We start from the raw sequence: 12,403 nt of genomic DNA on the forward strand, positions 1-12,403 counted from the left end.
ACGACTTAACGAGAGTTTGCAATCAACACAATCGATACTTCCCGTTATCATCAGATTAGAATAATTACAAAGGTCAAACTGAGAATTTGATTTATTTTAGCATGTTGTGTACTGTTGTATAAAATAATATCTTTTGGTACAACAATTTATATGGGCTACAAAAGCCGAGTGATAGATAAGTGTATTATTGAAATTTAAATATTTTCACATTTTAGTATAGTTTTTGAATACATTCAGAGATATTTTTTAGGAGTCTGATATATCTGTTAGGTTTGCGTAACGTGTTTTGAAATAACACACGTCAAAGAACAACCAATTTATATATATATTATTTTATATTGCCCGGTTTTATACAATATAGGGAATAATATTTGAGTTTGAATATCAAATAACAGTATATAATACTACAAAATATACCATCTAATACTATGAAAATAAAATATAGAAGTCAGTCATTATATTTAAAATATATTAGTATTTAAAGATAGTGCATGAAATATTAAAACGTAAAATCTTATTACACATTTCATGGTTTTTTTTTATTTGATAAGGTTAGTGTTAAACAATGAATTGTTTTATTAAAAATACCTCATATATTATAAACTATATATAACTAATATCTACGATCTCAACTGAAAAATATGAATTTTTACAGGTCAAAGTATAATACGATGCCAAAGTTTTAATATCATTACATTTTTAACTTTAAAAATGTTAAATATTATTTAAAATTTGCAAATTAAATATAGTTAACGTTTGATTTTATATAATAAGAAATAAAAAAATATAATTTTTTAAATAAATTTAATATCTTTTAGTTGATACCTACTGTTTAATAGTTATTATAATTGCTCCACAAAGCATTTAAACACTAAACAAATAATAAATAGTAAATTATATAATAGGTATACTTATATTAAATTTGTATATTATACGACTGCAGATTTTATGCATAAACTGTACTACTTGTCTGCTAGGTATTACTTTTTAAAGCGTGTTTTATATTAAATGATCATGACCTCGTTGAGATAAAATATAGGATGTTTACTTTCTAGCGAGTATGTGTGCATAGAATATGATATATTTATATAAATATTATAAATATTATTAAGTTAAATCAACAAAATCCTCTTTTGTTGTATGTTCAAACAATCTCGTCTGAAATGCACACAAACTTCTATGTAGTTCTTTTTGGAATCATTACATTTTGTAAGGTCTTTATAATAAAATAAAAAATAAAAAAAAATAGAAAAAAAACCATTTTAATTACAGTAAAGATGATGTGATGTATGAAATCAGAGGCTTGCACGTACTTATGTAATAATCATCATACTTCAAGAGCATTTTAAAATATGAAATAAAAAATAAAAATTATAAGCACCTGTTTTAACAAACAGTAAACGTTTAAGACCATATTTTATCTGCATATTAGTAGATAAATCGTATGTACGAGTATATAAAATAATATTTGACAAAAAATTTGATGTTTACAGATAATTTAATAACAATTATATTTAGATAACGTAATTATTGATTTTTTCAAAAATAATTATTATACATTTTAAACTATAAACACAAGGGCTTATGTTTGAAAAAGAAAAATAGATAGAGAGAAAGAGAGATATACTTCTACGTGTTTTGAAAATACACTATATAAAATTTAAAGTATTGAAATTCGACGATTATAGACATAAGTGAGTTAAAAAGTTAAGGTTAAGTTACTTCTATGGATCTAGTTTTAACTGAGTTACATAACGAGTAATTCATTTTTTGAGTATGGAACTTTTAATGAGATAAAACATTATCCAAAATATATAACTAGTTAATTAATTTTATAGTTTTGTTAGTTTAATTTTTTCGCAATTTAAACTTAAAAATAAATTTAAAAAAAATGTTTATTTTCATTCACATTGTTGTTTATTGAATAAAAAAAAACAAAAATGGGTATATTATATTAATTATAATATTGTTTGATGGATTTATTTTAAATATTAAATTGCAGATTTTCGAAGTACTGAATACAATATTTCTTAATAATAATTAAAATAATATATCTAATTATATAATATGTAATTATATATATTTTTATAGAAAATTTAAATTTTACCCAAGTATATTAATTTAAAATATCATTAAAATTAACAAAAGTAGATATTTAAACAACCTTAGTGCCATAATGTTTAAAAATGAACTAAACCAAGATGAAAAAAATTAACTTGAAAATAATTTATAATTTCAATTACCTAGTCATTACTCATTTGATTCCTCACTTTCTGGTAGTTAGGTTTTTTTGTCAATTTGTCATATATTATGTATTATTTTTCTGTATATATAAGTGTGTGTTTTTTGTATGTAATTATTTTTTATTTGTAACTTTTATAAGTTAAAAAACTAACTTTTAACTTAGGTACGGCTTTCTAATAAAGAAACGTATGTATTTTAGGTTTCATTACTAGTACAATTGAATGGATAAAAAAAATAATTAACTTGCTTAATTTTGGAGATCATAAGTCACTTATTAGAAAATTAGAGAAGTTACATTTTGGAAATTAAATTTTTGAAAACATTTTTCAAGGAAATTTCTAGGGTGTTAAATACATTTATAAAATGTATGTAATTTAATTTTTCATTTTAAAATACAAAATTTATTATTCCATTAATATTATAAATGTTTGAAATATGTTTCAATTAAATTTGAAAATATATTTCAATACTTTGACCATATTCATAATTTTAAATAGGTTTAATCTCGATATACTCATGATATAAAAAATATTTTGATTTTTTTTTTTTCAAATAAAAACTATTGATTAATAAACCACAATTTAACAAATAATAATATAAGGACATTAGCAATCATCGAATGATTTTTGTTATGAAATTTCCAACTAATATTACCATTTAAAATATATTATGCAAATACTTGTAGTTTCAGAGTAATAACTTTACAAGTAACGAATTTCACTATGGTTTTCATAAGTTGTCAATCATGCTCGTACATATTTTGTTTATGTCACCAAACCCAAACAGATAGTATATATTATCCTAGAAATATTATACATTATAGTAATAACATGTTGCAATAGATCTCTGTATCTTGTACCCACAGAGCCGGTATTGACTTGGGAGAGGATTTATTAGGTTGGTAGAGGGAATGTTTTCTGCTTGTAGTTGGAAGGGAGACAGTTATTCTTGTTTGTTTTCGTTATGTATTGCGTATATAATAGTTCTTGTAGTACAATAATGTTGTACTTTGGCGTTTCACCATCACCCCTTCACTATGACTGCCCACCCAACACAAACCACAGCCGTGTTTAACACAAGGAATCGATTTCAAATGTCCCCTCCTTTACCGTATTCTAATCATATTTTCATATAATTTCCACATATATGCAGGGAAGGATTTAACGCAATAATTATAAAAGGGTAAAAACCATATTACATATACTCCTAAATTATACCAGGTGAACGGTCAAATTGCAATCATAATTTTAGGACAACTTTAAGATGTAAATTAAAATATTTGTGATATAGCATGTTAGTAGTACACAAAAATAAAACTTCTAGATAGAGATCAAAATAAAAAAAATAGTGTGGTGAGACACAGAAAGAGAAACACAGAGTGTATGTGACTGAAAAAATTGGACATTGTTTTATACTTTTATTTAAATACAACTATCGTTTTTCGATGGGTTAAAATCTGGTTGAACGATGATAAAATATGTCTTAAGCGAGGTGCTAACTTAAAAATAGTAACATTAATTTACTAAAATATCTAAAACTATTTTTTTCATTTTGATTAATGCATCTATTAAAAATCTGATAAGAATAATTACAAAATATAATCAAGGACATTACAATTAAATACTTAAATATGTTATGCCATTAAAGAAGTGGCTTTTGGTAAATTGTATGACACAAACTAATTTTTTTTCCAAAGATAATAACCACTTTTTATTTAAAATGTTTAAACAAATTATTTTTTATTTCATATCGTTGTATTTAAATCAAAGTATGAACGAGTATTTTTTGAGTTTTCTAATTAAAAATCCCAACCAAAATTAAATTGGAAACTATAGAATTAGGTATGAGGATTCAGGAAATACCTACTATAGTATTTTAAACTAATAATCCACAAATAATTTACAACTTATTAGAATTGTACAAGTAAAATAATCGGGAATAACTAAGACATGTGTTACATATTTTAATTATTTATATACAAAGTTGAACTATTATTAATAACTAATATCTTTAGTTCGTACATTTTTTATAACTCAGAAAAAACTTATTTGAATTCTGACATGTATACATAAAAATATTTTTGAAAAAGTAATTCACCTTATTTACCATCTTTCATTTTGTAAAAAAAGGGATTATCTTAAAAAAAAATGTTTATTATCATGGGGATACATTTTTTAATGTAAACAAATCTTATTTTTAGAATATACAACGTTAAGTATAGTAAAAAATTGCAATAAATTGCATTAATAAATAATAAAATGGGTGTAAGCATGGTTGGTGAATTATTTTGTCATGCAAGCGCATGCGAAATTCTTTAGAAATGTCAAATTCTATTATTGAATAGTATACTCAACACGTTGACGGATTTTTGTGAGGAGAAAAGAAGAATGAAAAAAAACCATGTTATTTCCTAATATAGAAAGGTACTATTATACATGATGCCTTTGGCTAAAATTACAAGACAAAGCTGCTTATAAATAGTTAGATATATGACAAAAGCCAATTATTATATTTATAAGAATAAATTAAAAATATCAAAACAAATGTAATTGTAATGTATAAGGATAAAATTCAGACCAACACGTCATATGTAATTTTAAAATATGAAATAAACACAACGAATAAAAAAAAGATACTCATAATATAATTTTCCTCTTCGCTAAAAGCAGCTCAACTTTCGTTAGTGAAATTACATTTTTTTTAAACGGTTACTTTCATTTTTGATTCCGATCCATTATGATTATCGTTATACATATGAATATAATATGCGATATGATAAGACGTGACATATCATGGTAATAATTATTGATAAAAAAATATTAATTTTTGTCAAAATGATTATAAAAAATGTACATATATTTTATGTCAGAATTATTTTTTATGAAAAAAAAAAAAATGTTAAAAATGTAAACTGTAGACTTATAAATTATTAGCTTGTTTTTCGTGCTTAGAAACAAAAAGTAAAGTTTGTACCCGAGTTAAATGATATTATTGCTGTTGACGATGACATATTAATGAAGCTCTGTGACAAGAAATTACAGTTATTTATTTATCATAAAATTGACTTTGATTATGTACGCAATTTAAATATATTCCTGTTGTCAGTAGGGTCTTGTAACTCTTACTATATACACTATACATAATATTTTTCTCTATTAATTTATAATGATAATGAAATATATCTGGAAGAGAGAAAAGATAAGGCACTCAGCGTTTGCTAACGAAGTTCGATTGCTTGTCCACAGATGACGAGGTTTGCATCGAAAACACAATAAGAATATTTGACACCCCGCCCACTTGCATGTCTTCAGACGAAAATCATCAAAGACTGTTGTAAAACTCATTCTTCGTCGACGAAACTCTAGAACTTTGTTCGCACGAGACTCATAAGATAACAAGAGGAGTTTGCAGTTATTCGATTGAACTATGCGTGTTTTTTCGCTCGCTCTCTCCCTCGTCCTCTTTTGCTCTATATTCTTTGGAGTTTCATAATATTATATAATAAGCAAAATTCCAAAGGATCCTCGAAACTTCTGTCTTTCCAACAACAAATAATAACCTCGAGGGCAACTGTTCTATACATTACATCGTAATAAAAGGTATTATTTCGGTACGCGTGTACTACACCTATATGTTTAATATAATATATACATACATAAATATATATGAGATTTTCATTAAACTAAATAATAATAATACACGATCAGTACGTGGTGTCACATGACACGACGTGTTGTGGGGTGGAACGAGAAAGTTTGTCACGTGGTTATGTACTTAACAGACAATCATATAACACTATAAACAACAACTTCACGAAATATCCTAAACGACACTAAGATACCAGATTCCAGAAATTTGACAAAGGATAGCGATTATATGCATGTTATAACTAAATAACTAAAAAATATTTCTACGATAAATAAAAAAATATTAAATACATTATTAAGTTATTGAATACTACTTGTAACAATACTAAAGAGATGTAAACTTAGTCTCGAAATTAATTAAGTAGGTACTCGTGACGGATACGCATTTTTTTCATGCGAAGTGGACTTTATAAATATATTGGATTGTGACCCTGAGTTCGAGTACGCTCCCGAAATTACAATAAATAATTAGAAAACTTTATCAACTGTATATTAATACTTTTTTTAATATATATTTCTTTCCACTATTTTTCTGAAAATTATATTTATGTATATATATATATATATACGTAAGCACTTTATCTGTAGCCCCAAGCTTAAGTGTTATTTCGTAATCCCGATTTATGAACATTAATGAGCAACGGGCTTATGGCAATGTTTTAAATAGTTATATAGGAATATAGACGTTGAAAGTGTATAGTTTTTCATTAAAATTCGAATCATTGTTACAGTAAATATATAAATATCTTCCAGAAAAAAGATTAAGCTGTCTTGTTTCCTTCAAAATTCCATTGTATGAGAAATGTTAAAAAAAATATAAAAATATTTTAATTCATGCGAGTGGTTATAGTTTTATTTTTTTCCGAGAAATGGTTTTTTATTCATAGACAGACATTAAACCAAAGGTCATCGATTCATACTACGATTCATAGATATCAAGAAAAATATATTTTTACTTATTAGACATTTATCGTGTTTTAAATACTTGGAAAGCTCAAGAACAATGTTAGGCACATTAACTCATTATTTGTTTACATACTTTTCACTTTGCTTTCTATGAAATAGTATGTAATGTTCATATATTTTTTTTAAATTAATTATATCATAGATTTTATACTCAAGAATTAAATATGTTAGACCTCCAAGGAATACGATTCAACTAAAAAAAAAAAAAAAACCGTACATAATTTATCTTTTACTGAATATTATCACTCCTAAACGTATTTTACGCGTTTTATATCGTGAAAATAAAAGTATAATATTTACAATATTTATTTTTCAACATAAGTTTTACTTTAATATAGATGAGTGATTACAAATCTCAGTCAAATTGCGCTTCGCTTCACAAGCACAGAAACGTTGTTATTGCCTCCTTTCGTGGTAACATCTATTACAACTCTATAGGGGTATAGCCAATAATAATCTACCAATAAATACATCTGTTGTAACCATTATGTATCTATCATAAAAGCGGACAGATGCGCTATCATGATAGTTGCATGCTATGAGGAATTACAATTATACGAAATTAACAGAAAAAGAAAACAAAAAAATTACAAAATAATTCAGTAAAATATTATGAATAAATACAGCAAAGTTAATGTTGTTCTACATTGCGATCTATGTAATCCTTATAAGAGGCTTATTAATGACATACTTACTAATAAAGTAGTTAATATGGATATTGTTATAGGCTATTAATTGACAATAATTGTTTCAATTCAAAACGTGCCAGAAACTTTAGGCGTAGATAACGAAGTAACTGTGTTATAATTTCAATACACATTGATAACGTTAAAATATTATTCTCGTTACTTGCTTAGTTTGATATGCAATCAATTTATTGATACCAGCATAGCGGTATATTATGTTCTATCTATCTCTTTCCATTAATTTAATTTTAATTTTTGACTGATCAGCACATTATATACCAAATGCTCAATGCTCAATTTTGCAGTCCACACCTGAGTAAAATTAGATCAATCTTGATTGTTTTTGTATCGTGACTTGTGAATCACAATAATTATGTATACAATATACATATTATATAGGTATATATATTTATGTACGAATATAATATTCATATTTCATAATATATTATTATTTATCGTAATATAATATTATATATACATAAGGTTTATATGACATTTTTTGTAGTATTATCATAATAAGTTAAATTTTAAAATATTGCCATTTATTATAACATACCTTATCAAAATTCAAGACTAATTGTACAAACTTTATTATAATTAGTTATTATTAAAAAGGAAAAATAAATGAAGATGTTTCATATCAATATAAGATGTTTGTTATATGCAAAAAATGTTTTATTTTACATTAAGTATCAAAATTGATTTGTTGAGCGTTGATTAGCATAATTTTAAAGAATATATTTTACCATAAAAAAAATGATTATTCCTTTGATTTACACTGTTAGTAAGTATTATAATTTAAAATGAAATTTTTTCGATTAAATTCATCTTGCCTGTGATTTTATATAAATATATATATTATTAAAGTCGTGGCTTAATAAATAGTATAGTTGTGTTTGTATAATAATAATAATTTCTGTCAAAAAAAAAAAAATATATATATATATATATATATATGGTTATATTGTTGTCTAAGAACTTATCAAAAAATATTTTTAAAACAAAGATATATCTATCTATAGATAGATGTGAAATATTTAAATAAAAATTTATGAGTGAAGAAATAAGTACACGAAAAAAATGATAATATTTGATTTTGTGATTCAGTAATTAGAATTTAATCGCATGATCATTTTTAGAATATGATATAATATTTAAAACTACGAATAATTTGGAGTTCATTTTTAAATAATTAAATTTAACAAGTGAAAATATTCACATGTAAATGCAATAAAGTTAGAGTACTGAAAATTATTGATAATCAATGTAGTATTAATATTGACCAAGTGCTCGGCATCGACAAAAAAAATTAATCCGATAAATGGCAAACTCGCTTTTTGAATTTTTATTTTTGTAAGTAACTAATATTTCATAATTTTACTGTGAATTTGTGCTACTGAAACCTACGATTGAACATTGCTCTTATTGAAATTTTTTTTTTTTATTATTTGGAAAACTGTGCTAGTGATATAAATCACTCAAATAGTATGCTTATATTTAAAAAATAATTATGTTATAATAATATTTTCAACGTGTTTTTGTTGTTTAGTGAGAAGGGAAAATAACATTACCACAGCCAGCTCAGATCTCCCAAGTATTTGTCAAGTTTTCGCTTTAACTGTAATTAATTGCATAATATTATGCTAATGACAAACTAAAATTGTTTTGTTTTTAATTTCGTTTGTTTTGGTAATAAAGAGTGAGGGTAGAACTTGCGGAACACATGTCATTTTTTATTGCATTTTAATGTGTGTTATTACATTTTAACTTTAACAATAGGTTTAATAATAATTAATCCGAGGATACAGATTTTATTAGCAATAATGAATAACTAATAAGTGATGACGCTTTAATATTAATTATGAGCTGTATAATTTCGAATGGTAAAATGATTATCAGTGTTTACTCACTAATGGTGTTTCGATTAAATTGAAATTTGTATTAAAATAACGATGCCATTTCTGGTGGATGTGTAGAGAAGAGTAAATAAATTCAAATAAATCCACATAAAAACATACAACACGTAAATAAATTTAATGACTCCATGAAGTGCATTATTTCCAGCACATCGGAATCAATCTAAGATAAACTGATCAATCTTTCGCTCTAGATTTGAATGTTTAATAGTATCGGATGGCAAATAGCAAAGCTATTGAGATGACATGTTGTTTGATCGGATAAATGTTAAATAATATCCAATGACAAGTTATCTGGTAAAAAATGTGTCGGTCACAAAAATAACCAGAATTAAAAGTATACAATGATAAAAATATTAACCACTTATAATCAGTTTTTTGATTTACGTGTTATTATTAGGACTAAAAAAGTAACAATAACACTTACACTAACTATTACTCAGTTTTTTAAATATTTTTCATATTTAATTCTCCACTTACTTTTGTAAAAAACTAAATAGTCAATAATATATTTTATTGTTTAATGTTTATTTATACAATATCCATGAAAAATGTGAATATAAAATGGTACGACATTGTGTGGTGTACAAGAAGTTTTAATGTAAAAGCTATGTAATACTACGACAGTAAATCAGGTATTGAATTATTTTTATTAAAATATGTATTTATAATTTTTAAGGTGTTTTGTATCTATACAATTTTTAATTATAATATGTTTTAGATATTTTGAACCAGATTATTTTTAATAAAATTTAATTTTTCACCGAATCTAATGACGCGGATAATTTTTTACCAAATATTATTTATCGGATCAGTTATTGAACCCCCTATACACATATTACTCTCAAAAGTGGATATATTATTTTTAATAAACAAAATAAAAATCAACTCTGGATGAAGTTCAATGAAAGGTTATTTCAGGTTACATAAAATATAAATAAATGCACATTTAAGTGTTTTGAAAGTAGAAGAGCAAAAATCAGTAAAAGTATTAAGTGTTGAGACTTAAAAGTTTAAAGTATTATGATTTGTGTATAGAAACGAGTAAAAAAAAAAAAACCACAAAAGTTTATCTAAAACCATCATTAAACGGATTTTTTCAAAAGTTAAGCCTGTCAAAAACTTTACTAATAAAAACTTAGTAACCTGAAAATTTACTTACGAATGTACAATATGCATAAATAACAACGTGTCATGAAATAGAATTTAAATTTATCGATTTAAGAAAGTTATTTTATTTTTAACATAGGCAGTTCGCTAGTCACATCCGTATTATTTTATTGAATTGTATTGTTTGTATTTGATCATGGAAATCAATATTAACGTAGACCAATAACAGAATATCAATTTTTATTTTTAATATTTGATAATCTATATTTTATAATTCAACCTTACGTTATAGTGGTTTTAGGGATATTTTTGAAAATCATAAAGACATTTGAACTATTTTAAATACGTATTAAAATAACTCAAAAACAAAATATTTTTCACCCTAGATAGTATATGATCGGACATTATAATACATATCAAAATATAAAATTTTTTTATAGCAAATAATAAGCATAAAATAACATATAATTGTTATATATATTTTATAATTCATAGCGTATAGGCGTCACGTTTCATGTAATTAAACGGTCTATAGTTGTTTGATTTTAATATGTTAATGAGCAAAACCGATAAGATTTGGTTCTGCCACTGTTCCATACACTATTGCTATATACCTATACTTAACATAACCGTTTGTAACAAAATAAATAACAGCATTTTCAGAACTAAATATTTTATCATCATCGACTTTATCTTACAGTACATTATTGTGATACAAAATATTTGTTTTGAAAAATCAAATTTTGAGCATTAAAAAAAAAAATAGTAATACAGTCACTCGAACAATTACAAAATGTAACCCTAAAACTGTGTATTATACTGCTTAAATTTTGACATTAACGGTACCTATAATTATAAAGCCATATAATGAACCCATTACTATAGTTATTTTATTCTATTCAGTAACCGTTTTAAACATACATTTACTTTTTAATTCAAAACCTTCTTTGCACAAATGTTAAATATAAATTCAGCACGTGTAGCTAGTGTACTTTTATAGAACTAAGTGTTTCTCTTTAAAACAGAATATAATATTAATTAACAAACCTAAAAACTATTAACCGTTAGCACTATACAATTTAGTAAACAATTTGAGGTTTTACCCATAACGTATAGTGTAACACTAATAAAAGTACTGCATTGCGTAAGCGTAAACGTGAGTATTTTTTTAATATAAATAATATATTATGTCATAAAAAAATTAAAAAAAATCATTCAAATAAAAACTATACAATTGTCTAACTGCAATAAAATAGACTTGTCACTTGTATATAATTGATTGATAACATTAATAATCATTACAAAATTAATAATATTTCGATTTAATACCGCCATCGACATTTAAGCAGGGGTGATATTCACTCATATCACATCCCTTTAACCACCCCTATCGACCCATGTAAATTATAATTTAATTCCCACGCCAATTATACTTATTATGTTTCCATCTCAACGTAACGCGTGCCCATCTACCTCAGAAACGTTGTTGTTTATACGCACTTCGGTGTACTCGATCGATTCACAATTTTAAGTACTTAACGCGCATAACCAGCCGCTTAAATTATTGTAGGATTATATTGTTATATTATAGAATATAGAGGAAAACTGTGAAAAAGAGCGAGCAAACATTCGATAAATATTACATTGTCTATAAGCTAGTCAAAATGTTGGGCAAATTCGACCCAGAAATAATTTAGTTATGTTTTTCGTTTTGCACTCAAAGAGTGTAATAATATTTAATGCGTCAACACATGCATTTTATTATTTTCATATAGATTAATTTCATATAATTGACATTATGTTTTTACTTAATCGTACATAAAATTAAGATCTC

This window comes from Melanaphis sacchari, unplaced genomic scaffold, assembly GCF_002803265.2.
Source record: "Melanaphis sacchari strain LSU unplaced genomic scaffold, SCAv2.0 Contig105_pilon_pilon, whole genome shotgun sequence".
Classification (NCBI taxonomy): domain Eukaryota; kingdom Metazoa; phylum Arthropoda; class Insecta; order Hemiptera; family Aphididae; genus Melanaphis; species Melanaphis sacchari.